Source organism: Anas platyrhynchos, chromosome 7, assembly GCF_047663525.1.
Source record: "Anas platyrhynchos isolate ZD024472 breed Pekin duck chromosome 7, IASCAAS_PekinDuck_T2T, whole genome shotgun sequence".
In the NCBI taxonomy this organism is placed as follows: domain Eukaryota; kingdom Metazoa; phylum Chordata; class Aves; order Anseriformes; family Anatidae; genus Anas; species Anas platyrhynchos.
In genome coordinates, this window is record NC_092593.1 from 13,920,194 (window position 1) to 13,948,191 (window position 27,998).

At 40.8% G+C, this 27,998-nt stretch overlaps 1 protein-coding gene and 1 long non-coding RNA gene across 9 annotated transcripts in view; one reads left to right on the forward strand and one right to left on the reverse strand.

The window, feature by feature from the left end:
- RALB (RAS like proto-oncogene B) overlaps positions 1-27,998 on the forward strand; it is a 44,336-nt gene that overhangs the window by 193 nt on the left and 16,145 nt on the right. For 2 of the 7 annotated variants that reach the window (XM_005017507.6, XM_005017505.6), the window contains exon 2: positions 156-308. The gene's annotated coding sequence lies outside the window, so the exon portion shown is untranslated. Of the gene's footprint in view, positions 1-155; positions 309-21,667; positions 21,824-27,588; positions 27,769-27,998 lie in introns of those variants that run through there. The other 5 variants (XM_072040757.1, XM_072040759.1, XM_027461742.3 and 2 more) reach the window with 5 other exon arrangements.
- LOC140002915 (uncharacterized) lies at positions 302-21,440 on the reverse strand. Of its 2 annotated transcripts, XR_011810570.1 has the most exons (4): positions 21,250-21,440; positions 17,385-17,455; positions 3,826-4,068; positions 302-2,894 (listed from the first exon to the last, which is right to left on the reverse strand). It is a non-coding gene; the product is annotated as an uncharacterized lncRNA (long non-coding RNA). The 2 variants fall into 2 exon arrangements; XR_011810569.1 differs by having other exon boundaries at positions 302-4,068.

Genomic DNA, 27,998 nt, shown 5'->3' on the forward strand with positions numbered 1-27,998 from the left:
GAAGAGGGTTGGGAAGGCGAAGCAGGAAAGTAATTCTCTGTTATTGGCCATTGAGGAATTTTGAAGCTGTTACTTTTTCAATCATCTACAACAGTTTCCTTGTTTTCAGAACGAGCGCATGATATCATATCCTGAGCCCTTCCCTTTTCTTGCAGCTCTGTGAGGTACTAGGAGGAGTCCAGCCACAGTCACCGGGTGAATTGGTCTGGAAACAGGAGTGGAGCTGCCCCTGCCATCCTGTGCCTGCCTGCCTGATTCGCGCTCCCTGAGAAACTGCTGCTCTAGGACGAGCACCCTCCTTAAGCACAGTGAGTATCAGCTAAGAAACCAGATGATCTCTCTAGCTTGTAATGTGGCACTGAAGAAAGATCGCCTATGTATTTATACGTGTGCGCAGTCAGTGACAGAAATACACGTGAAAGGAGAACTTGCTTTCATTTTCTGTCACTGAGGTGAGAAGAAAAAGGAGCTCCCTGGCCCAGCTGGGGTGAGGAGAGGGATAGCAGCAATGGGGAAGGCTCTCAGGCTGCAGAGAGAGGGTTACAGATATGGGCTGGGTGCAGGAAAAGGACAAGGCGCACGTACTCTGTGAGGCAACCTACCCATTTGCTGTGGACAGACAGGAAAAAACAGCTGCTAAAATGTATACACAAGCAGCTCGGAGTGAGCACGTGGCATTGTGGTAATGCTGGGTGACAAGCACCTCTTGTTTATTCTTAGTCTTGTTTGACTTAACCAAGGCAGTAGTATGAGCTAGTAATAAGCTAAATAAAAAGAGAATAAAAGAACTAGATTTCTATACTAATATTCACTCATCCTGAAGCATACAGGCCAAGTAAACATATTAACAGTGAGTCATTGTTTCCTTTTAATATAACTACATAACCCTTGCTGTTGTTACTTCTGTACTTCTCCATCTTGGTCTTTTAGCTCTGTAATGAAAAGGGAAAGAAGGGCTGAATGGAAAGGTCTTGCCATTCTTGGTGGAGGGCCTAAGGTTTTGTCCGGATGTCTCTGCAATGCTAACTGGGTAGAAATGTATCAGCTGTATCAAATATATATTTAGAATTACATTTATAGTAGATGAATAGCTTAGCATGTTCTGGAATTCACAGCGTAAAAAATGTTACAATGAAGGTTAACAATCCACTTGCATTTATATTTACTAAATGGTATAATTTAAATTGTTTCTTAACCTAGAAGACTGCTTTTAAGGGGACAGAGCACATGATTTTTCCTGTGCATGTGCCCCTGCCAGAGTAACACACACCAGCAGCATGCCAAAACTTTGCAAAAAGTTCACAGTCATGGTTCGTGTAAAGGCCTAGCTCTGTTTGAGTGGGACCAGCAGAAAGCAGCAGTGATGCTTATGAATATACAAGATAACAATAACAGGCTTCAGAAAAGTGCAGATGAGTTGCATCCTTTCCTCAAACAATCTTGGGTGCAAGTAATTGTCCAGGAAGCAGGTAACCTTTGAATGTGTCATTGATCCCACTACTTTATCCATTTCTCCTTTGCCTCCTGTGGTTTTGATCAGCTTATAAGGCCACAGAACAATGTCAGTAAAAATTGTTGCTTTGTGTTATCTCAACTGCATTGTGAGCTTGCCACTGAGAGCACGGAAGGCAGAAAATCCTCTTTAGTTAAAAGTTGCTGGACCCTCTTCTGTTGCTGACATAGTTAATTTTGCGACAGAACAAACCTGCCTTTTTCTCAACGTAGCAATGTTGAGTAGAAGGTGAACTGTGTGGCCCAGCTGACGGAGCGCTGTTGTGGCTGAATGAGATGTGGCCACTGGCCCACTGGTTCCAGAGGTTTACCTCCCCAGTGACCTGTTCTAGGTGCTCTGGCACAGCTGCAGGTAAACCCGGGGTGTTCAGCTGTTCAAAGAGCTTCCCAGCAGATTCTCTTAATGCTTATCAGCCAACAATTAACTTGTGCTCTACAACACAGGTGTTTTTTAACTCTTTCATTTTGTAAAATATCACAATGAATATTCATATTTCCATATAAATGTTTGTTTCTTGAATTCACTGAGATCTTCATTCCAACAACGTATGGCAGTGAGTTTAATAACAATGTCTTTTCTTTAAGAAACATTATTTCCTTTCTCCACATTTAAATCTGCTGCCTTTCACTGTCATTAGATGTAAATTTACTTCTGGATCATAGAAGTCACCTTTGTCTTTAATTTTGAGCCCTATTGAAAATGGAATCATGTATTTTTTTTTCTTAGTTATAGTTTAGTCAGTGTCTAGTTTGTGGCTATGTTTTTTATATCCAATTTATAAACTCTTTTCAAGGGCTTCACCCACAGTTTTTCCTGTAGTTAATTATTTTGTTGTCATGCTTAAAAAATTCAGAGATGAAAGAGAAATGGGCTTCCTTTATAGAAACCACCCAGCTCTGCACTTGTATCCTGTTTATATATGTGTTTAATAATAAATTTTCCACCACCTTACATCCAAGAACTTTTAGGTGTGCAGCAAACGTTTAATTAATTAATCTCACTTAGAACTTGTGAGGTAGGTTCCCTCATTTTGCAGGTGAGATGGAGAGTGAGACAGTTAAATTAAGTGACTTAATATCACACAGTGAGTCAGTGCTAACACTGAAAATAGAGGTTATGTCTTCTGGTTCCTTGCTCTGTATTTTAATCATCAAACCAGACAACTCTAAAGTTGAGAAAACTCCTTAAATTATTAAAATACTTCTTCTCAATTCTGTGTTAGATTATCATGTTTTATTTCACATAAGCAGCTGAAATATTTGCAAAATTTTTTCATGCTTAGGACTTTTTTAGTTTTTCCTTTTCAGATATAGCTTCAGGTAGCATCTGCATACATTTTGCTTACAGTAATCTTGAACTTGAAAAATATACTCAAACAGATCTCCGGAAGAAAAAGAAAAAAAAAAGAAAAAAAGGATAAGGATAAGGAACACATTTAAAACTCACGACAATCTCTTTCACATCAATGTAGCAATACTCTTTTTTCATACTGTCAACAGCAGTTGCACTTAATATCCATAGCTTTACTAAATGGAGCACAGTAAAGTTATTGCCCCACAGAATGCAAGAGGTAAACTGCTTGTTACGCTGTCATGACTAAATGAAAATGTAGCCTGAAGCACAAAGAAATTGCATCTTAAGAAATATCTGCTTAGACATGCAATTCTGAACGATATGCTGTATCATCTCAGGATAAACTGGTACATAAAGATGTACAAACCTTGAAAACTTGTTTAAACAAATAGTTCCTGTGTTCAGGCTAATGTCATGCTCCAACAGCTTTATAGTTTTTTGAGTGCACTCCATGTTTTTGTTTGGGTTCATGGGACATAAATATTTTTTTCCAGTACTCACTATCTTACCTGTTAAATAATATTATTCATTACAGGGAAGAATAAACGGCCCAGAAAATATGTACATAGGCAGAAGATAGAGAGAGGCTCAGGAGAGGAAACAGAGCAGTAGCATTACCATACATTGTTCCCTATTAAACCTGGATTTAAACATAGCTGTCTGTTACACAGGCTTATATAATGCTTTGTGTCATATAATATTTTTGCTACATGTGAGACAAGCAGCACAAGGCTGTAGCCAGCTCCTAGATTTCTGTAAGGACTTCTACCATATGTAATGAACGGGGAATCTGGGCAAGCAGCCTTTCCAACTTCATTGCAATTTAACAACAAAATACCTTAAAATTTCAACTGCTTCATTACTGACTGCAAATAACACTCCTAGGTGGTAAAATCATTAAATAAGCTTTGGCATGCTGTATTTATAGAAACAACCCAAAGTAATGTAACATGTTGTACTTGCAAAGAAATGAGAGTCACATCTTGCCTGCTGAACTGGGGGTTACGCAGACGGTTCCAGGTAGCGAGTCCTGGGGACATGTTCCAAAAGGCCATCCCATCTCCTCTCCAGGGTCATGTTGTTTTCATTTTGGGTTTATCTTCTCTTTAAAAAGCATATTTTTTTCTTGTCACTATGGCTCTGTCATCAGTGGCCAGCTGTCATTGGTGTCGTTAGTGTTGCTCCGGCTTTGCTTTCAGTTTCTGTTAGAGAAAAAGGTGTTTTCCTCACAGACTTCAGAAAACAGCCTGATGCCATGCGAGCAGCAGTTTGCAGGAGCACTGTGTCAGCACCTATCTATCAGGTCTTAGAGGTGCTGCCTTTCCAAGGGGTTGTTGAAAGCCAGGCATGAATTGTCTGAATTGTCCAGTACAAGGTGGACAGGAGATGAGACTTCACAGACTTTGAAACCAAACCCGAGAAAGCAATGCAAACAATTGAAAACATTCCCGTGGCTATTCGCTCATGTCCCCTTTTATTGACAGTTCCTATGATTATGACTAACCAGCTAAATGTGATGGTAATAATGCTCAAGAAGCTGCAAATTTTAATCAAGAGTAGGTTAATATTTGGTAAAAATAAGGTTTGAAATTACAGTGTGCTTAGGTGTTTTCTTCCAGGGTGGGAATAGAAATAAGTTTTGTGGTCTGTGTGTCTCATCAAAATGAAATAAAACAGTTGAAATTAAATGAATACACACACAGTTCATGGGCAGAGAATCATTTTCTGCAGCAACTGTTCAGTTAGTAGGAGTGAAGGATGGATCAGCTTGTAGATAATCTGAATGAGAATGGAAGATGTATAATATATTATCTCATTTGAGAAGAGCTCTGTCAAAGATGGGCCTTGAATTTTGGGCTTGCTTCCTCTATTGTTGAAGAGAGCAGTCAGTCTAAATGATTAAATGGACATCATATTTTAACTGTTACATTTATTTAAGAATCTCCTCTCAGTGAAAACCTCCATGTGTCCTGCCTACTTCAGTAATCTCATTACTAGTCATTGCTCGTTAATAGGCCTATCACAGCTTTCTGCTGTTGATTCAGCACAGAAAGGAAACATTTTAGGAATGTCAGTTCTTTGCAGTGGTGGGGATTGTACACATGGCAACAGTAAATGTTTGTGAAAGGTACGTGTTGTCTTCCTTCATTCCCTATAAGACAGCAGGAAGGAAACTGAGGTACAGACAGACAGGTACTCTGAAGGGTTAATACAATAATTATATTATTATGTACATGTGATTTGGAGAACTGAGAAAGTATTTGTGGTAGTATGTTGCTTACACATTACAACCAGCAAATGGTACTGAAAGTGAAAAGAAATGCAGGATGAGGGTGTCGACCAGTTTAATTCTATTGTGCAAGCACAGTGAGAGGTACAAAGCTAAGGAATGTCACAAATGACGGAAAAAATCCTGTATCAGTTACCTTAAATTGTATTAATTAGAAAAGGTGGAGTTAGCAATGCAGAAAAGGTACATTTTTTTTTTCCAACATTCCTCATTATGTGTTAATCATGGCACTGTAAAGATCCAAATATCTTGGATCGTGCAACTTGCAAAATACCACTGGTACGTTTCTTGCTGGAACTCGGTGCAGCGAGGCAAGTACAAGCTCAAACTGTACATATGGGGAAGGACTGCTGTGTTCATTAAAACAAGCAGTTTCTGCTGAAACTAGTTTTGCTTGAGGACTAACTTGTGGTTCCAAGTGTCTTTCAGTGCTGACAGCTGAAGAAGGTAGCTCTGGGCCAGACTGTAATGTTCTCTCCTTGCTCTAATGGGCGGATGTGTTTAATTAACCTATGCTTCTGCAGAAGCAGACTTTCTGGCAAGCTGTAGGAATGCTAAAGGAGGGAAGTCTAAACAGCAGCGAACCCAGGCACATTCTATACATCTAGTGCTAGGTAAAGAATGTTAATTCAGACAAATACTTACTGTTTCCTAGGAGATAGGTTCCTATAAGCAACTTCTGCATAAGCAAGTTAATATGGTGGCCCCGTTAGGACTTGTCCCCATTACTTCCACAAGACCCAGCTATGGTCCTGTGCCCTTCAGTCTTTTGTCTCTAATGTCCAGTTAAAAACTGGGCAAGGTTCTTCAACTGGGGGCTCACAGAAGCCTGTATTCAAGGGTGGAAGTATTCAGCTTTGTATCTCTTCCTGAGAGCTAGCCCTGATAGCCTTGCTGCCTGTTCCATGTCCAGTGGTGATTTCTCCAGCTACTAGAGCTAGGACAGATTTTTTTTTCCAGATCTTCAGGTTTATAGCTAATTCTTCAGATATGATGTAGATATAAACCAGATATGCTCTGCATAAAGTTGCTGAAGGCACTGCTTTTCACTTGAAAAATGAAATCACTGTAGATTACAATTCACACAAATACACCACACTCCCTGGCCACAATGTCCCTTGGCCTAACTCTTTGTTTCACTAAAAATTCCCAACGTTGCATGAGTGTTTTGCAACCAGGCAAAGCAGAGTTTATCTTCTCTGACCTTCATCAGCTCCACTGCCACAATAGCATCATTGTTTCCTATCTCCTCCCCTTAATGAGCAGCACCCTCCATTCCTCACACTTCCTTTCTGTCCCAAAGCTTTCCCTCCGAGGGACTTTTCAAAGCTCTGCTCTGTCATCTATTTTTGCTGCTACTGTGATCTAATTTCCAGCTTCTTTCAGTCCTGGTTGTTTCAGTGTCAGCCAGTCAAAACCTTGGCTGTTTTTACTCAAAAACTGCCCTTTAAAGTTGAATGATGGACATTCCCTCTACTCTTGTAGCCTTACAAACAAGGTGCATTCCCAATTGACAGGAACATTTAGAATATAATATTTTTCTCATTAAACCTGAACCATAGCACCAATTTCAATTGAGCGGTACTTTTCCCACCTCAGCACTGTGATGCAGAACTCTTTCCTTCCTAATGCTGTGCAACCACCTCCACAGTGCCACAGTACGCAGGAACTAGCATTAAGGCTGCAATTAAGTTACCCAACTCCTAATCCTGTGCTTTGACCTCTAGGTTTCTGTTCCAGAAAGGAGAGGAGTCATAACTACAAATGAGGTAACAGAGGATAAATGAAACTGGCTACCATTGTCAGAAACAGGAGTTCAATGTAATTCTTAAGCTTGCTCATGCTGGTCTTTGTTCATTTCCAGTAAGGATTGATGACTCCAAAAGCCATAAGCTGCATGCTAAATTCTTGGGTGATGACAGTTTCCTTTATAATGCTGCCCGGTGTCTGTGATTGTAGAGATAGGATTGTGTAGGCCTGCTGTGAGCAGAGTGTACTACTGCAGAGAGAAGGTGTGCACAAAGATCAAGGGTAGAGCAAGAGTCTTCATGGCCAGATAAGGACAGTAGTTTCCAAAAGCTCTTACTACCAGCCAAACTCACAGCACTGACAGTGGATGCTGTCAGGCTAACACTGATCGCTTTTAAAAACTCTGTGCCAGCATGGCTCAACATGCAGCCCACTGGCCAAATCTGGTCTGCGGGATCTGCTGTCTGGCCTGAACCACCTTTTCTGTGGAAACTACAAGGAGCAAGCTGCTGCCTTGTCCCAAAGAAAGGAATAGCAAGAGGAAGCCAGTGTAAATGTGTCATAGGATCATAGGAGGTAAGAAATCACAGTCTTGAGCTGCTATTGATTGTCTTCTCAGTGGCCTATCCTTACACTGGGATCTGACTCATATGTAGCCTCTGGGGCTCGACTACCCCATTAATACACGTCATGTTGCTGTAGGTATCACTCACTGAGACGGTACATATGACAACACATTTCTTTGTATTTGTATTCTTTGTATTTTATTTGTCTTTCTTTTCTTTGGCCATCTACGTGTGATGCATGTACTCAAAGTTTCCTTGCATAACTGCAGGAATTATGAGTTTCTAGTAATTAAGGAAATAATTACATTAACTTTGGATTCTGTATGCATACAAGCTACAGGATCTGTAGATATTGTAGATCATGTGTTTTTTTTTCCTGCAGACTTTTTATTCAAGTGAATCTATCCAGCAGATTCTGAGTCTTATTTTCCTTCAGCAGAGGAAGCATAGTGATGATGGGGACAGAAGAGAAATTGCCGTCCTTGGAGTTGATAGCAAAGCTCTCCTACTAGTGGGAACAGGCCCCTTTCTGAGTGAATCCAAAGACTAAAAGCCAGTGGGAAGAATTATAAAACATCCGTTTAATTTTAACACGACCTACGTATGAATTACAAAAATGGAAAGCTCTGACTTAAAAACAAGTTGAAACCATTACTTTGTCTTCAGGGAAATTCTGTAAGTATTGGACAGGGATGTAGATCTCAGCTGAAACTTCTGCTTGAGGAAAAGTGCTCCTGGATGTGCCCATGGCTCGGTTTCAGCATATGCAGCCAGTTAAGGTACAGTGGAAAGGTACATTTGCTTTTATTCAGGCTAAACAGGTACCTCTCCTAATTTTGATGGATAGCAGTTAATTACAGTCTTCCTCTTCGTAAGAAGTATACATTTCTTTCTTTTGTTAGCATGTCTGACAATGGCAGGGGATTTTTCTGAGGGTAGTCTTGCAACAAAACTGTAGCTTCAGGCACTCTGTATGAAGCCAAATACAAGGGAAGGGTGGAGTGAAGTTGCTATTTGATAATAGGAATAATCTACCAGAAAGTTTCCTTATCTGTCTTCAGTACTTGTTTTTCTGAAAATAACTGTGATGAAAAGGCAGGAGCTATTCTTCTCTGCTGTGAATTCTTTTCTGATAAGATTTTTGGAAGAAATCACAATGCTATCTTCATTCAAATCCTTTGTAAGAGGCATTTCTTCTATAAAGTGTTTCTATGCTAATCCACTAGGCGTTGCTATTTACATCTTTAAAAGAAACAAAGTACTTAACCTGGACTGATTGTAGATTAAAAATTACTGAGTGCATGTCCCATAGAAAAGCACAATCCATGGAAAAAAAATCCATTTCCTCCTGGCAGTAGTTCTTTATACTGTGTTTTTATTTCTTATTGTTGATTGTAATCTCTACAGGAAAGGGGCGTTTATTTTATGCACCTTTAAGGCATCATATATGTCTGTAACTTTATGTAAATTAGCGAAAATCAAGAAGGAAACAAGCTAATTTTACAATACAAATTAGCATTGCTTTGAATAGCAGTCAAATTCTGCTGTCATCCCAGTGTAAATCCAGATTTGGTGTGAAGTCACTGGAATGAAATATAATCATAGCTCTTGATACAAAGAAGACAGTAAAGGTGAGAGGGGGTTGGTAATGCTGCCTCTAATAGATCCATTTCCCTTATCTTAGGCTATGCAAACATTAAATAACCCGAGTCTTCGATTCAGGACATGCTGAATCTACGCTGCTTTGTGCTATAGGGTGGCAATATAATTCAGAAATGCAGATCTGCTATTTAGAAGTACATAAAGCAGTAGTTCCCAAAGAAGACTCTGTTATAACTAGTGAGGTCACAATAGTTTCAAATGAGGTCACAAGCTAAATGAGATCCAATCTAATCACATATTTATGCTAGTATCTGGGGCTACATTAAATTCTTGCTCTACAGTCATGGTGATTTTCTGCTGTGGAAAAAATTAGGGGACTACTGTGTTTTATTCTGTGAAAGAATGGGTGGAGACTATTTCCTCTGAGTCATCAGAGGGAGAAGTCCATTACTACAGGGGTGAAACGTGAACATGACAGCTAGAACTCAAAAAGTCCCCACAACTGGGACTGCACCAAATCTGTTGATATTTTTCAAGCCCAAAGGTGTCAACACTGTTGCTTTTCACAGAATCACAGAGTGCTTGAGGTTGAAAGGGACCTCTGTGAAATCGCCTAGCCCAACCTCCTTGCTCAAGCAGGGTCACCTTGAGCACGTTGCACAGGATCACATCCAGGCAGGTTTTAAGAATCTCCAGGAAGGGAGACTCCACAGCCTTTCTGGGCAACCTCTTCCAGTGCTCCTTCACTCTCACAGATTTCAATTGCAACTTCAAAATTCTAATTAGTCTACATGCCCCAAATAGTATGTTGCTATAATAATTGTCATAACAAAGTTATTTATAGAACAGTCCACCACAACCAAAATGCACTCACCACTAGGTAAAATATGACAGCTATTTATGCACGATATATAACAGATTAGAAGAAAGAAATAAGACTATAACGTCCATCAGAAGTATCTGGACTATCCCCTCCTTTTTTTTTTTTTTTTTTTTTTTTTTTAATATTTTTTTTAAGCAGTGTGTGCATATGTGTGCAGGAATCTGGCAAGGAAGCCCTGTCACTGAAGGCAGGGGATGTTGCAGAGGCAGCAGGCTGGGAGCAGGGAAGGAAGGCAACACTTCCTGTTGCCCATTAGCAAGCTTGGAGGAAGGAAAGCATCCTGCCCACTCATGCTAAATCGGCTAGAGTCCCTAAGAAAACAGTAAATCCATTGCACTACCATGTTTAAGCAGAAGCATATTCAGTTTTGTCTAGGAAAGAGAAGCAATGACTTTGTACATAGGTGTGCAAAGCACCCCCTGAATTTCATTCATCTGTATTGTGATTTGCTAAGCTACTCAAAGAAACTGTAAAGTTAAGAACCTGAGGACTTATCTGTCTTTGTTTCGTCTCCCTTTATCAAGCACACTTGTTCAGTTTGTATCTCCTTATGCAATGCCTCTACTTATGTCCCAGTAAAATCCCCCCATCTGAAATCATTTTTCTTTTCAGCTGAATGACTGCTACGGTCCATTTGTTAATTTGTGAAATTCAACTACATTTAGTATGGCGATCACCCTATATAGCACAGTTTAAAGAATAGCTTGTCTTTACATACAGAATCACCACATCCTCTAAGCCAAAGCAATCCAATGACCTGGAAAGGAACATCAGAGTTCAGTCCTTAGCATCTTGTCTAGAAGTTGGCAGTTCCACAGGCAGTTTCTGTAATATCAGTATTTTCAAGATCCAACCATTGTTAGCCACAGTCTATTGGTTTAACTGCTTATTAATGGATTCAGTTGACTTACAGCATTTCAACAAATTGACACAAGCAACAAGACAAACAGATTTAAAGTTGTCATCCTCATGCGGCAACTTCACACACAAGCTACTATCAGCAACATTAAATTACAAAAATGCTTGCAAAATCTTTGTTAAATAATATTGAATTGAAATTTCCTCACACCAATTTATATTAAGTCATACAGCATAGAATAAATTTAAAAAACCCAACCAAACAAAAATAACAAAACTATAGGAAGGAAAAACATACAAAAAAGTTTGCTGATGTAAGGCTGAATTCTTGGGCTGTTTCATTACTATCACTGTTACCATTTATCAAGGACTTCCAGACCAGTTTCAAGTCAGATTTTCCTCTCCTTTTCATTTATAACTCCGACTGTTACATTCATAACTCTCATATTCTTTGCTAAAATTTTCTCTCTTAAGACTTTCACAGGCTGTGTTATTTCTGCTCAGATTTGAATCAGCAAAGCAGAACATTTCCTGTCCTTGGAGGGATGAATCTGTACTTGATATTAGGAGCCTGTGTCAGCACTAACAGGATGCAGACCAGGAAGCTATGCATTTTATTAACAGGAACTAGAAAAAGAGTGGCAAAGGTTTGGCAGAATTAGAATGAAATGTTTGTACATGGAACAGAATACGAACTGGAACTAAAATGCTTTATATATAATTAAAATAAGGTTGCCAGCAAACTAGTTTGTTAGATTTGGAAATCACCAGTAGCTTTTGAGAAAAAGCTTAAGCTCAAAAGCTGGAGTTTGAATAAAGGCTCTAGCTGCCTAACAAACTACAGCCATGTCTCTGGCATGCTGAAAAAGATTGCTTCAGTGAATTCAGAGTACAAATGAGTTATATCCTGGAGCAACAAACTGTACTGACAAATCAATGGCCAAAATTTGGAATCAAACAAAAATGAAGCTAGAATGAATATTGGTCAATAAGAGTAAAAATTGACTCCAGTTCTCACTGGAACACAAAACATGCTTCTCAGGGAACTAAAAGTGCACATGGATCAAAATATAACCAGGAAATAGCTCTGTGGTGTGGATCTAAAGTAAGACCAGGAGTAGCGACCAGTGTGGTACCATCTAAAGTATAGTGGCTCTTGGAGCTGATCAACATTTCCTAGATCTGGACTAAGATATTTTCATACCTCTTCTAGCAGTAGCAGCTCAAGACCCTCCCCGTGATCCAAACCTGCATGAGAGTGAGCTTGATTGTTGGAAATTTGCTACATGAGCTAGGAGTCTGTGTAGGAAAAAAAGCTGGCAGCCATTTTGCTGATTATCTTTACGTGTTGGTGTTCCTGTTAATTACAGCTTTTCACTGAGTGAAATCTCAGTGATAGGTGGGCAGGACCTAATCATGTTAGAATGACTTCTATATTTTAAGGCAGATAAGCAATTCTTCAAGTAGAAGTAAGAGTCCTACCTGAACCTTATTCCATTTCCAGAATAGTCCCTCATTACAGGTTTTGATTTTTTAAAAATGTCTTTCACACAACAGTCTTTACAGATTCTAGTTTCTAACTGTCACATTTGCTTGACAAGAACTAAGAGCCAAAGCTTCCATGAAGATGCACAGAACTTCAATAGCAGAGAAACCAACGATGGTTTAGAGCACTGAAAGTTTTGTAAGAATCACAGCTCTCTCTGAGCTAAGAATCGTAGAAAGTATTGTAAAGGCACACTCATTTCTAACCAATTTAAAATATGAGCTCTGAAGTTTAAGGAAATTTGAACTCTGCAGGCAGCACCTATATGTTAACACTGCAGTTCTTTCTGCCATGATCCAGACTGTATTTAGAAATGATAGCTTAGACTGCGGTGCTAAGGTGCAGCTCTATCTCCATTAACATCATACAAAAAAATAAGAAAATACAAATCAGCTAAGTAGAGATGGTAAAATTCCATTCCTTTTCTTCCCAAATTGAAAGCTTCCCAAATTATCCCCAGAAAACCCTTAGAGAGATTTAAGAAAAGCCTCAAGAAAACTGTTGCTGAGCCTCCAGTGCTGAGAAGTCAAAGGAGTCCAGCTGATCCAAACAAAGGATTCTTTACATGCTAATCAAAAGAGGGATTCAGCAGGTGGCCACATTGCTTAAGCTCTGTGAAAAGAAACTGAAAAGGCAGAACTACATCAAGCTGAATCTACCATGGACGTGACATGACTATTGCATTTTGCATTTGACATAATGGATATCTTCAGCCACAATGGCCAAATCCATAGCATTTTTGCCTTCCAAATAGCATGAAGGGCTGCCCTTTCTTGGAAGGAAGTGGCAGCTGCCTCAACACTATAATATCTCAGGCTTGCTCTATATAAAGATCTTTTCTAAATTTACAAGAAAATAACTAGTTTGATTAAAACATTTGTCAAGAAAAGACAAATCATTAAACATTTTGGATCTTCCATTTAGTTTGCCTGTTTCCAGCCTTAGAACTGTTAAATGGAAACACTAAGACCACAAATGTTAGCAACTACAGCTCTCTTGATAGAAACAACCTTTACCAAAAGAGCTGCACAGACTTTGGGGCAAGTAGCACATTAAGCCCTCACAACCAGATTTGGTAAAATTCTCAGATCCCTTCTCTGAACGTAATCTATGCAAGCCAACAGATTCAGTGGGAAGCTGAAAGGGAACAATTTAGGAACGGGGTACCTTGTAAATTGTCCCCTTCTCCATAAATTGAAAGCGTGATGGGAGTAGAGAATAGCAGTCATTTCTTTCAACTAACAGAAAGAAGATGCATTCTTTTATCCGATGTCTCAGGGAATACAGGATCTATATAGCATGTAGGAAACCAGAGACCACTTGCCTCCTCCACTGAGGTGATTGGAGCCCTTATCTGTGGGGAGAATACTCCAAACAGTGAAAGCCAAAGACTATCTTGTGCAAGGCAAAGGATGTATTTAGTCCTTGTTGAAGCTGATCCAGTTTGCATGCTGTAAAACTCACTAAACCAGGGAGGGCACAAGCAAGAGTGATTTAATCTTACCTAATGATTAAACCACACATTGAACAGTCCCTGCTCTCATAAAGACATCGCAGTTTATACTGCCTGCACTGCTGGCATCTGTGCCTTCACAGTTCTAGTTTCCATGGGAAGGATTATAGTATCTGCTTGGCATCGTGCATCTATTTCCATGAACCAGATATGCTTCTGGGACAGTGTAAATGAACAACGCCAGTTTTTAACTTTACCAGTTAACTTACAGTGACTCATATGAGAGTTTAAGCTTGGGGCTTGCAGATTGAAGTCTATTGATCTGCAGAAAAGAAAAAAACATGATTTCCCCCACCCCATAATATGTATGTACACTATCATTTGTTATCTGCAGAGACCAGTTCTTGAAGGGACATAACTTCCTTTTTCTGTTCAACTCAAACAATGATGATCACAATGATCCAATATGAAATTCTTTTTTACAGGATAGAAACTGTCCTAAGACCAACAATCTGACCATTTCTGTAGTGATTTATATCTGTATCATCTGCCATTTGGCATTTTACAGATGTTTTTACAGACATTGATTGCTACAGAAGAAGAAAAGGTAGGAGAAAAGCAGGCCTTGTATGTCTTATGACCTGGTTGTAATTCCATTTTAAATGTTAGAGAACCATTGTATAGAAAAAGGAAAGCCTTATAAAGAGACAAAGGTTATAAGTGGAATAAATATAGTTAGGTGACTCAGATCAAAGTAATTCATTTTCCGTTGCTGAAAGTGTGATCAGAAAAAAATGCAACTAAAGGTCTGTTGTTGCCCTTCAAGAAATCCAGCTTGAGGATGAAATTCATGCCTGAATGCAGAGAAGCAATTTTGAAAAGTCAGAAGTTTGATTTATTGTTCTCTGAAAGGTTGTGTAAAGCTTTTTGTTGAAGATCTCAAAGTTATACAAAGGTGTTTTGTATGATTAAGGGCAAGCATAATTCTCAAAGCTTCTTAGAAAATATAGACACTGTTGGGGCTTGTTCCTTATTTACTGTAAATTTCATTTTTTCAGTCTGAGTAGATGGAACATCTTAAAAGAATTTGTTCAAGATTTACATTACAGATTCTCATGATCCATACAGCAGTAGTACAGATGCAGATTTGCAATATATGATATATGTGGGTTCTGCTGTCATCTATGATTATGTCAAATCAAGTAAACAAGATTTGAGAAAGCTAAAATACAACACTCTTCAATAAACTGTAAATGATCAAAAAATGGTCGAAAAAGCCATTCTTTGGCCATTATTGCTCTGACAAGCCTGTAACACAGCTTGTAAAGTTAAAAGACAATACAGAAGCCAGGATGTTATCTAGATGAGATACAATGGATGCTTATTTTGAAATTACTCTCCTTAATCCCCTAATGTAAAGCATATTGTACTCTTATCAAATTAACATGAGAAAAAAAAAAGGAGAGGCTGTTTGTAGACTGTATTAGGTTATCAACCGCAAGAACATGGCTTTTCTAGAAGAGAAGAATGCTATGTAAACTAACACATCAACATTCAGCTCAACAGTGAAAATTTTCTTCAGTGTAGCAGTATTATCACATTACCAGATTATGTTCTAAGCAGGCTCTGTAACTAAGAGTGGTGGTATAAAAATATGATGCTTACGTTAGCATATTTGTAGACAGACAAACTTCCTTATAACCTTTGCTGATTGAACAAATTCCTGCAGGTTTCCTACAATAACCACTTAACCCACTATTTTTGAGGCTGTTACATCTGGGCTGAAATACAGCATTTAGAGAACAGTGCCATGTTGTATTGTGTAAGTGTAGGGAGTAAAGAATCTCTAGCCAAGTGCAGCAAAGAGCAATTTTGGTAGACAAACTTTGTAGCCATTTGTTTTACCATCAAATCCACTTCACACAGCACTTGGATTTCCAAACAAGACTTGCCCATTCAAGTTCGTATTCAGACCTTCTTCAATTTGACATTTGCCAGCATAATAACACAAAGGTGCAATAAAAGTCTGATTTTTAGCCACAGAGTACCAGAGTTAATTCCATAAAGTATACCACTGAAGCATGGGTAAAATACTATAATGATAAATAATTCTATTACAAAATTCAAGTCCCCAAATCCCTCTCATAAATTGTAAGGTGTTTGGGAAATAAAAATTTTACTGCCACTTAAGTGGTAAGGGGACATTGAGACTTCCAAATATTTGCAATAGATGTTCCAATTAAACATTGAAAAGAGAAAAATGCATTAATAACAACGAAGAGAACAGTCTAAATATGAAGAGCTGTCATTGCATAAATATATGCTCTGCTTTAATTTGCAGAAGGACATTTTAGGCTTGCTCTAAGGTAGGTAAATTATAGTCTGCAGGCAGAAGCAGATACTTAAAATTGTATATTTTTTTCATTGACAAATCTTTCTAAAATACTGATCCCACCCTGCTAGAATGCTGGTTGCTTTCAAAGCCAGTAATTTTCACAATTAATTTAATATATTTGCCAGTAATTTCGTCTGGAAAAAATATGATTAAAGAAGAAGTGACAAAAGATCTGATAACACGATTTTCTTCTTCTTTTTTTTTTTTTTTTTCATGAATGCTCAAATCACTCCCCAGCAGCAGTTATTCAGTCAGGTAGCAATGTTCATCTCAGTGAGCAAAATTCTCAATAATGTTAGCTATCTGCTTTATTTTTCTGGCAAAAAAAAAAAATCCCTGCCTTATCTTGTTCCACAGTAATTCTAGTTTTCACATAATTGGTTTCAGTATGATAATACATCCAAGTTTATCTGTAAGACACTAATGTACATTTTCTACCCTCCATATAACTGGTAAAGCCTTAGTTAATGTATCTGCTTCAGCAGTGCACTTGAGGAAATGTGGGCCAGCTGGAGAGAGGCCAAAGAAGAAAGAGAGTGACTGGCAATTAGGAAACATGGCCTATAGGGAACAACTGAAGAAGAAAAAAAAAAAAAAAAAAAAAAAAAAAAAAGGTGTTATTTTGAAGAAAAAAGCGATTCAAAAGAGTGAAAAAATAATGACTTTTTTTTCATATTTAACAGGTTGAAGCAAAAGGAAGAGAAAAATCTGATTGCTATGCCCACTTTGCAACTAGTTAATAGGCTAAAACTGTAGCAAGTGACATTTAAAGTAATCTAAAGTAAATACTGTTAATTTTTTTCTTATGATAAAGTAATCCAATATTTTAAATAAATGGTTATGATGATGTTGCAACTTTCATTGCATTAAACAAATACATGCCCAAAATGATATATGTATCATTTAATACAATTTTAATTGCATTAAACAAATACATGCCAAAAATGTATACACGCCAAGATCATGTATAACTGAGCTTGCCTTTGGGCCACCTCACCTGCTATGACTCTCTCCAGTCCTTTTATTCTCTTTTGATTCTAAGCTATCAAAATAGTTAAAATAAAGTTATCTCCTTCTGTAAAGTCTCCAAGATCAGGCCCTAAATCTGTCACGCTGTTGATAATCATGATGATAAGAAGCTTAACACTTGTAACACGGGTATGTGAAGTTCCTTACCTCACAACGTTTCAGTAAGAATCTCCTTAAAATGACCTTGTAGTTTGATCCTGACAGAATTCCAGCTGCACCTGAAATTGCAAGGTGATTCCGCAGTGAACTTTAGTGAGTTGATTTCCTGGTACTTGTAACAAAAATGAAGGGCACGATACAATCAAAACACCATAAACTCCTACAAGGCCAAAACCACAATCATCTTTCATTTACTATAATTTGTTTCTGATACAGTTTGTTTTACTGCTTTATGTTTTTTTTTTTTTTTGTTTTGTTTTTTAATGTTGAAATTCATAAATCAATGCAAGGTCAGCTTCATTCTCAGTCAGTATACAAATAATCTGTATAATGTAGTTCTTGTTGGACTATCCATCCCTGAAGGGAAAATGATCTTTGACTATATTATTTTTCTTTTAGAACAAGCTCTGAATGCACACTATGTACATGCACCTCTTCTGGCAAGCTATCTAAGCCTAGATTAACTCTGGCAGCTGAACTCTGCACATACAAAAAATGTTATATTTCGAGAACAAAAAGGATATCATAACATTCTAGCTAATGCAATAGTACTTTTTTTATTTTATTTTATTTTTTCCTATTCTCTCCAGTTTGCTTTCTTCTGTTCTCCCCAGCTTTATGCTAGCATTCATTTTGATTGCAGAATGGTTCAGTAAGCAGGATACAAATAACACAGTGGCTTTGGATTGAACAAATTAATAAAGCCTTACAGGTCTGGTTGCCCTCAGTGAGCCTTTGTTTCATGCTGCACAGGTGCTACAGGGCACTGACCATGTACAACGAAGAATTCCACCAGAGAGGGACTGCTTTATCCCGTTCTTATGTTACTGGCTCAGCCTCAGTGCTGGAGTCGTGGCAGGACCACTTCTTTCTCCACTGATTCCTGACTTTGTGGTCATTGCTGGCAGTAGAGGTAAACAACAGGTCCTGTTGTTTTAAACAACAGTCCCCTGCCTGGTGCTGTGGCAAAAGTTGTGAATCAGGTACTTATCCTGCAGCTGTCCATCTCCAACATTCAGATGTAAGAAGAGAAGAAAAGCTGCCTCTTCTGTTTTTGACAGGGACTGCAAATCACTTACTACAAGTAATTCTGCAAGACTGCCTTTCCATGCAGCACTGACTCCCTTGCAGTTCCAGGATCCTCCTCAAGTTCTTTAACCTTTAAAGTCTTTTAAAATCAGTTTAAACACCTTTCCTACACGATCCCAGCAGAAACAGGGAACTGCTTCTGTTCATCGTTTGCAACCTGTTAGGTCTTTTAGTTCCTCAAATACATTTTTGCCTGAACTGGATTCCATATCTTGTTCCTCCCTTAGTCACTTGTGCAAAAAAAACAAAACAAAACAAACAAACAAACAAAAAACAACACCAAATAATAGGGCAGAGATTCTATAAAACACTGCCAAAGGAGAGATGGGAATGCAGATGGTGGTTTTACACGTACTCTGTACAGGTGTAAATGACAAACATGGGGGCCAAGACAAGACAACTGCCAGCCTCATCCAGCATGAATTTATCCATTTAGCTTCTCTCTCTCATTAGTGGTGGGTATGGTAACTCACCCTAGATCCTATAATCACACAGATCTACTCATCCCTGCCTCTCACGGGGTAGGTTTAGGGTCTACTATCTGTCCTTTCCATTTAATTTTTTCTTTACTTCTTGATTTTGTTTGCAAATTATTTCCACAATAAATGAATAAATAAAATAGAGCTATCTACCTGGGTTTTATATCTTTCTCTTGACTAGTTTCTAGAACTAATTTCAGCTAATTCTTGCTTCAGATAGCCATCTTTCTAAAATACATTTCTACTTACAAAATAGAATTGCCCAGAAAGGAAGTAGGAGTCTTAATCTTTGCAAAGAAAAAAAATAATAATTTGCTGCTCAGTTATCCCACCACTCTTCACGTTGTTCACAGTGGCCCTAGCAGTGGCACAGACTGCCCTGTTACACCCTTAGTGGGCTGGAAACTAAATACATGCATCAAAAATACTGCGCCTATCTCAAAGAGTTTGCAGTCTGAAGCATACATGTATTATGGCATGATGAAGTGACAGCTGGAGGTAATTTTCTCCATCTCTACTGAAATCTTACTCTCTTAGAAAGTGAACATTTATTGCCTGTAAAGCACTTAGAATAAAATAAATGCAATATAAATGATAAAAGGAATTTTCTCTCCTAAATTGTTCTATAGAAATTTTCTTAAAGTACTGAAGCAAAAATATATCTGTAACACCTATGGTAACCATGGAGATTATACCAGGCAACATGCATAATGATTTAAAATGTGGCCTCAGACAAACGTTCTTTGTCATGACTCTCTTACTATAAAGAAGCAGATTTCCCCTAAACAATTTGCAGAAGCAGAATAGAGGAGGTTTATTTCTCAACCCTGTTTTTTGCAACAGGGTAAGGGGAAGTGTCAGCTCTGCGATATGGGCAGCAGACTAATACTGTGGTCTGCTTGGAAAGATCCAGCTTCTTTGGTTCTTGGTAGTTCCAACTCAAAGACAAGACTTGCTGAAAATATTTCTCTCTTTTGAATAGTCACATCAGAGTGACTGGTCCCACCATTATCGCCAGCATGACATAAAATGGCTGTGGAGACTTGGATGTTTTTAGGGCTCCATACAAATGCAGAAAATGTATCAAAAAACAATGCATAATCCTAGAAATATCAAGATTTGGGTAATTTAAGTGGTAGCTATAAAACAGCATTCTTTCACATTGTGAAATATTTTTTTCTTTGCTTATTCTTTCTCTGCATGGATGGCATCAAACAGTAAATCGCTCTTAGTCTGCCGGCTTCGATGCAGGATGAATATTGACGCAGTTCTTAATTTAGTACATCCTATAATGCAGAGGGAAAAAAATACTGGAATTGGGACCTTTCCCAATGCACAAACCTGAAAGGAGAAAAGTCGCATTCCCATCTAAGGTATTAACTAAAATCTGGTGCTTTGTTCAGTTGTTTAAGTCAAGAGGAGAAGCTAGTGATGATGCAAGGATGATGTCAATCCTGTTTATTTACGAGCAATGTAGAAAACTTGGTTTCCTTCAAGAAATGAGAAAATCAGGAGATACTTTTTTTTTTTTTTTTTCCTCTTTCAGTGCTGAAATACTCAGCTGATTCTCAGAACCACACATCTACTTTTTTTTTTCCTGCCTCTGTCTTTTTTCCCCGGTTTCTGGTATTTTTTTTGCCAACTATGAAATTACAGATTATAGTAAATCTCTTTTCAATTCCTCCTCCTTCATTTTACTTCATTTTGGAAATAGGCCATTGTTTCACCTATCACTTTTATAAAGCTGCATTTCTATTGCTTTTTTTTTTTTTTTTTTTTGGCATTTGCCATAAGTGAGAGCTCTTTTTTATCCTCTCCAATCTCAAAATACAATTTCACTCACAGAGGTGAAAATAGACATAGGTGGAAGGCAATTCCTTCCCTGCCATAGGATGCTCCGTGGAAGCCCTGTGTGAGAGCAGGAGCTGACTGCTCAAACTCTCACGTCTCCTGTTCTTCTGCATTTGACCCAGAGGATCTCAAACCAAAGAGATAGGTGGAAATAATGACTTTTATCATTTCCAAAATGGGCCTTATCATGAAAACTGCTGTTTTATGTGAAGGAAAAACTTTACCCGAAATATTCACTCTGACTTCAGTGTGTGGAATAGGTCAAACTCTCCTACCTTTTAAATCTAGAAAAATTAAGCGAATTAAAGACAGAAAAGCAGAGAGAAAACGTATGCATTTCTCTGTGACTGGCGAGACTGCTGTTCTGGTTGCGTGACAGGTTGGTAACATTAGAACCGGACGGACAGAACTTGGATTTGTGGACTGATACACACCTGAAGGAAGGGTTGCAGTAAATACAGCAGTAGCTTTTTAATTATTATTATTTTTTTCCTGAGGAGTTAAGCGCTGTGTCCTCACACACACACGGCAGCGTTGCAGGACGAGCATCTAACAGGACAGAGAGCTCAGCATCCTCAACATTTATGAGGACAAACGGGGGAAGCTTCCATTTGCTTTCAGGCACCAGCCGTCAGCTGAGCTCGCACTAAAACCGTGGAAGTGCATTTAAGGGAGGCTGCACCTCCCCGCTACCCCTTTCCACCAGGACAAGGCGCAGCAGCGGCAGCGCTCCCCCATCCACCTCCCCCCCACCCCGCCAACCGCCGCCTCAGCGCCAACCGCCGCCTCAGCCCCAACGGCCGCCCTAACGGCCGCCCCCCCCCCCTCCGGCCTCTCCCCGCCCATTGGCCCGCGCGCGCCACGTGACTCCGGGGCGGGCGCGCTCCCGCGGCCGGGCGGCCCCGGCGACGAGGGCGGAAGTGCGCGGCGGGGGCGCGCGGGCGGCGGCGCCCCCATGAGAGCGCGGCGGGGGGCAGCGCTGCGGCCGGGCCGGGAGCGGGCCCCCAGGTGAGGCGGCGGGCACCGGGCTGAGCCCGGGCGGGGGGCACCGGGTGTCTCCGGGGGTCTCCGGGGGACGGGGGGGGAAGGAGGCGGCCGCACCTGGGGCCGGCTGCGCCTCCCGGCCCTGCGGCAGGGCCTGGGGCCCGGTGACCGTTGTGGGAGCGCCTCAGCGGGGCGGCCGCGGCTCGGCAGGGCCGGGCTCTGCGCTCCTGAGGCGGCCCCGGGGCTGCCCTGCCTGCCGGGGGGTCTGGGCGGGAGCAGCCTCGGAGCTGCGGCTCCCCGGGAGCGGGCTCTGCGCGGAGAAACTTTGTGCTGCCCTGTCCAGCAGCGAGCCCAGCCGGGTGAGGGGGCAGGCAGCCGGGGACAGGGCTTGTGGCAGCTCTTGCTTGATAGCCAAAAATAACTATTAATTATACAAAGCTGAATAGCGACAGCTCGATTTCGCTTGGTAGTAGTGTCTTTATGGCTCGTTCGCTTACAGCAGGCTTGTCGAAATAACCATATCTGCTGCTTTCATCATGCTTCTGGCCTCTGCTCGCTGAACTTAGGTTTATTTTTCTGCTTATAATCAGATGGTATCGACTTACCGCAGTAAAGTGCATTCACTTCCTGGATGAAATCGTTTTTATTTATGGGAATAGTCTGCAGACTTCTCTGTTCTTTGAGTAAGTTTCCCATGTTGGAGTGTGTGCCCCTTTTGGAGGGGGCCGGCTTGTTTCTGCTTGGTGTGCGTGGAGAAGAGTGAAGCTGACCTGCTTTCACTGGCGTTATGTATGTGCTGCGGAGAAATGTCTAGTTCAAAGGCGTAGTTGGAATGCTTTTCAGAAACTGTTAACTGAAAGCTTAATTTGACCAGACAATGCCCTTTAAAACTCTCAAACTTGTCCCTAATTGTCAGTGCAGTGGTGCTGGATATCTGGACAGAAAGAAGAGCAGTTGAGGCGCTTTGAGATGCTGCCTGGACTACTCTATGTGTGCTGAAATCCTGGATGATAGATTCTGCAATCTAATGCCCCGTAGAGGTTTTAAGTTTCTTTCAGCTACAACTTTTCTGATTTAGCACCAACTGTGATTTGACTGAATGCTGTGTGAAGTGGCTTACTTCTCTGGGAAGCACTGCGGTCCAGGCTTCACAGGCAGCAGCTCTGTCCCGTGAACAGAGCAGAAGTGGCCAGGCAGCATAGCAAAACAAGCCCTAACATCGTGTTTCAGGAGGCCGGTTTGTAGTTTGATCTTGTCCTCTTGCTCTGTAAGTTCTGTTCCCTTCCTATGCAGTGGATACTTGTACTTTGAATTGATAACTTCTTATTAACTAGAGTAATTAGATTCAAACTCCATGTGACTGACTACTGATTAAGTGAATTGCTTTCTATTACACCATGAATTCATCTTAATTAATGGCCTCTCACAGTAGATGTACTAAAGGAGCCAGTTTCTCATGGCAGCTGTGCAGGCAGTGAGTGTTGAGGCAATGGGAGTGCATGGTGGGTATCAAGACAAAAGCAGAACCCAAGGCCAGCAGGTGTCTCGTGCCCAAAGCAAACAACTTCAGGATGGAAGCAGTTATCTTTGGGAGTTCAAGCAAAATCCAGTGGCTGTGGGGGTGCCACAGAAGTGATGAACACAGGTCTGGCATTCACTGCCTCCCACACCCTGTGTGCATGGCTTCCAGTAGCTCTTGCATGCCTGATTTATGAGAGGTGCTGATCCCAGTTGTCAGCCAGGTTAGGTGTCAGTTGCATTCTCAAACTCTATCTCGACTTGAAAACACTGTCCTGCTGATAAAAGCCTTGTTCTTTAGGCTTTCTTTTATATCCCTTCCCTCCCCCTGCCCTGTCTTTGCAAACTTCTGCGCCACCACCAAGTGGTGGTGATAAGGTTCCAGTGCTTGTTATCTGCTGTTGGATGGAGCAGGAATGTCAGCAAACAATCTTGGCTGTTCCTAGTGGTAATAATAAAACAGTGCCTTTTGTTTGGTGATATAATTGTGGCTCTTCACAAGAGGCTGTGGAGTGGATGGTTAAAAAGTACTTGTTAATAGCTGCCAGGGTGTGATTGCTTTGTGGGTAGCTCCTTTTAGCCCATTAAACAGGACTAAGAGAATTTCATCAACGCCTGCCCCAGAAATATCAAGTTGTCTTGTCAGTTAAGCAAGTTAAGTCTACATAACTCGTGCTTTGTTTCTTCGTGTTCTTCTGAATGCTGCTTTAATAGTGATATTAGAGGATCTGTTTTGTCTCTTGCGCTTGAGATGTGCAAATATATTTTTAAGACCTGTCAAAATGAAAGCCATGAAGTCATGCGGGAATGTTACGGAGGTTGCTGTGCAAGCAGATACTTGAATCTACTTAGGGTGGCAGGGTGCTCACTTAGAGCAGTCGCTCAGAACTGGTTTGTATGGACCTTGAGCCCATGGCTTTTCTCATGGATGCAGACATGGTACAGAAAGCTGCAAATAATGGTTGATTGTGGGAATGTGAGACTTAATGGGAACAGTCTTCACTAGAAAGCTTTGCGGGATCGTATGTCAAAGACTAAAAAAAATCAGTTCTGGAATTAACAGTCTTAAAAAGCCTGTCAGCTGTTACTTCATGAATTAGTGGTGCTGTCAGTTGATGTGATTAAAAAAAAATATTTCAGGCAACAAAGTGTATTGAAGCTAGAGTTTTTAATATCCTTAAATTTGGAATGTGACAGAACTAATCTGAAGTCAAAGCATAGGGTTGAAAAGCTGAAAACATGCAGTTCTGTAGGTGCTGTGACTTCTTTTCATTTCTAGCTTTTTCTGTGCATGTCTTCACCTGAACTAAAAGGGCATCTTTGAGGGGAGTGCTGGAGACCCAGACTTAGCCCGAACATTAGGCAAAGTTTTGTTCATTTAGATGGCCATGTGAAGGAATGGTAAATTTGCCTAATTGATGACAAATTGATGACTAGTTTTTGCAAACTAGTGGCTTATGGTAGGTTAAGGGGGGGGGAGGGGAACACCTTGATGAGATTATTGTAGTGTCATCATTATGGGATGACGCTCACAACATGTCAGGGCACTTTAAAAAGCTGAACTGTAGGAGTTACCTGAGCTCCGGACTCCATGTTGCAGAGCATTAGCTAAATATAGTGTTTTTCTTAAGGTTAGCACTCTTCTACCCAGGAGAGCACTATCCTGAGCAGAAGCTTAACAAGTGGAGTGTTTTTATAGATCAGGTTGCATGCTGGTTTCCTCAGCTGTCCAGAGAAGAGGTGCTTTTGGTAACTGAGGAAGCCACTCCCTGCTTAGAAAAAACTAATTCTAGAGTGTGTAGTAATCTCTGATGCAGCCTTTCCTCTAAACTGCTGCTGCTATAAGAAACTCTTCCCCGTGATGGTAATCCTCAGCTATTTATTGTTTTTGGCTTACTGAGATCCCATTTTGGGTAGGTAAGGAATTCTCATCAGGGCAGTCACCACAAAGTCTCACTGAGTGACTTTTATGGCAGCTTTCCGCTTTTATCCACCATATAATAAAACAGACTAGCCAAGCAATTTAAAGAAATGGCCTTTCAAAAAAACGGAATGTGTGCTTGGATTTGGTGCTACTTCTCATTCTGTTTCTATTCTAAAAACACAATTTAAGAAGCAGTTTAATTTTTAAACAATTCTGCATGCTCAATGAGAATTTGCTTAGGGTTGTCCTTAAGTGAAACTGAGATCAAACTCAGCTTTATCGGCTGAATCTTGTTCTGAAGCTGTCAAGGAAGGAGACTCTTAATTGAAAATATTATTGTACAGTATCAGTGCCAGCCTTTTCCTATGTCCAACTTCACTCATTCAGCTCGTAAAACAGGGATCAAGCAGTGATTTTGTTCAGCTGCTTTCCATAAGCATTCACACTGTTGTCTAATGGTGTAACAGAGGGTGTACTTGTCAGATAGTTACTCTTGAAAATAAAAATCAAAGTTCCTAATTAAGTGTTTGTCATGGAGGACTTGCTGTAAGTTTTTAGGTTTGCCATCCTTGCTCTGGTTTCCAAGTAGGTGTTGCTATCCCAAAGGCTCCCCAGGAACGAGGTGTGTAGGAGCTGTGTTGCTGGGACACAGGCTTGTTGAGTTGCTGAGGCTGGAAGATGCTTCTGGAGATGCAGTCAGCAGCAAGACCAGACTGGAACACTAAACCTGTCCCTAAAGCTCTCCCTGGCTGATTGTCCATCCCTCCATCCCTGGGCAGAGCATCACTCGTTCCTGCTGTGCTCAGGAAAGGGAAGTTCCTCTGCCTTGCCTTCCTGGCCTGTCCATCCTAAAGAGCACTCCAGTGATCCCAGCCTCATCTCTGTGATCCTGATGGCATTACAGCCCCTGCAGCTGCACACAGACCCCCAGCATCTCTTGTTTGCTCCCTGTCCTGCATGCAGCAGTGTGCAGAGCACCCAGCTGTGCTGATTCCCCTGAAAGGGCACGAGAGCTAGGAGATGGGCTGGTTTGCATCAGGATAACAGTTTTCTGTTCTGGTAACAAGCTCTGAGGAGAAGAAATGTGTCAGAGCAGGCAGGCTTATCCTGCGCTGGTTCTGCTTTCCATGTGGCCTGTCTCTTGCTGGGTCGTACACAGGGAGGTGTCCTGGGCTAAGTATGTGCTGAGTTCTGTGTTGAAGTCAGCTGCTTCTAGGTTAACTTAGGGATCCTGAGACTGCATGTGGCTGTTGGAAACTGGGCTGTCAGAGCACTGTATTTAAATATAGAAATACTGCCGCTGTTCTGGCTGGGGCAACTTGAGGGAAGAATTATGTTTAAAGGAGGCTTAACGCAGCGGAATGAGAGAATTCCTCATTATCTGAAATACTAAATGTCACTGTTGTTGCTTTGTGTGAAGCAAGTGTATCGATCGAAAGATGGCGAAAAGGTTCGGTGCTTGGCACTCCAGTGCAGTGTGCCTGATTGAGGGAGCTTAATGACTCACAGCATGCATCTGCGAGCCCTTCAGTTTGGTGCTTAAAATAGTGCAAGTATTTTCAGAGGCTACAGGGAGATGATTGCCCAGCCCTCTTGGGGAGGTGTGCCTCCGTGGTTAATAGTAAACTTGGGGACTAGGGGCTTATTGTTCACTACCTCCATCAAATGTCAGCAGGTATTTGAGCGGCTCGTGGTGGCACAGAGTTGTGAGCACGGGACTCCAGTTTCAGCTTCGGAGCAAGGAATGTTTGACAGGCAATTGTGTGGGTAGGAACAGTTGCTACTGCTGGTGGTACCGAAGGCAGGCTAAATGGTGGTTGGGCTTCTGGCTTATCCTGGGTGCTTGTTTCACTGGGGTATCTGAAGACAGCTGGCATGCTCTGGCCAGATCCATCCTCTGAGCGGTGGTAACAGCCTCGGTGGTAGCCTGTCTGCTGCCGTGTGCTGCATTTGCAAGAACAGGGGGTTAGCTCCAACAGCTAAGGATCAGGGTGGGGAAGGAAACCTGGCTTAGTAATGCTGCCGAGAGCAGAAGAATTAAACCCTGCAACTCTGTGCAAGCTCAAGGCTGAATTAGCGTTGGCAGGAATTTATTGGATCAATAGTAGCGGCAACTTCCTTGTGGATAGTACAGCTGCAGGTAATCCACTGAAGTAATGACTGAAACCATTTTGTAACCTCATACTGATAGAGCATTTGAAGTTAGCACACTGGAATTCAAAGTGAACCTACTAAAGGCATTGCATAAGTTGAGAATTTGACTTGTCTGAGGTATCTGTTACGTTCCTAGAGGTCTGATTAAAAATCAGTATTAGATTAACATCTGAAACATGTCATTATCTCTCAGCAGTGCTTTGGCAGACCTGGTGTGTGCTGTGTATTGAAGAAGAGCATGCTCCTGCACAGAGGAGCTTTCAAAGGAAGCAAGGTTGGAATACGTTTTGCAAGTCAATTACAGGAGTTGAAGCTGTTGTACAACTCTCCTGTAGTGTCACTTACCTGGTATGAATGAGCCTCATTGACTAAGGTGAGAAATGCTGTCCTTAACTCACTGCAAGTAGTTAGGCCACTAGGCAGTTGCCACCACAGTGACAAACCTACCACAGCAATACCAATTAATGCTATTAACTCAGTCTTCATGCTTGTAGAAGACTTACCAGGTTTCCTAGCAAATTATTGCTAGGCTAAGAGCAGTGTGGTAGGTCAGTCTTGTCTGTAGCATGTCTGAGATGTCTTCCAGGCATTAATACCAGACCT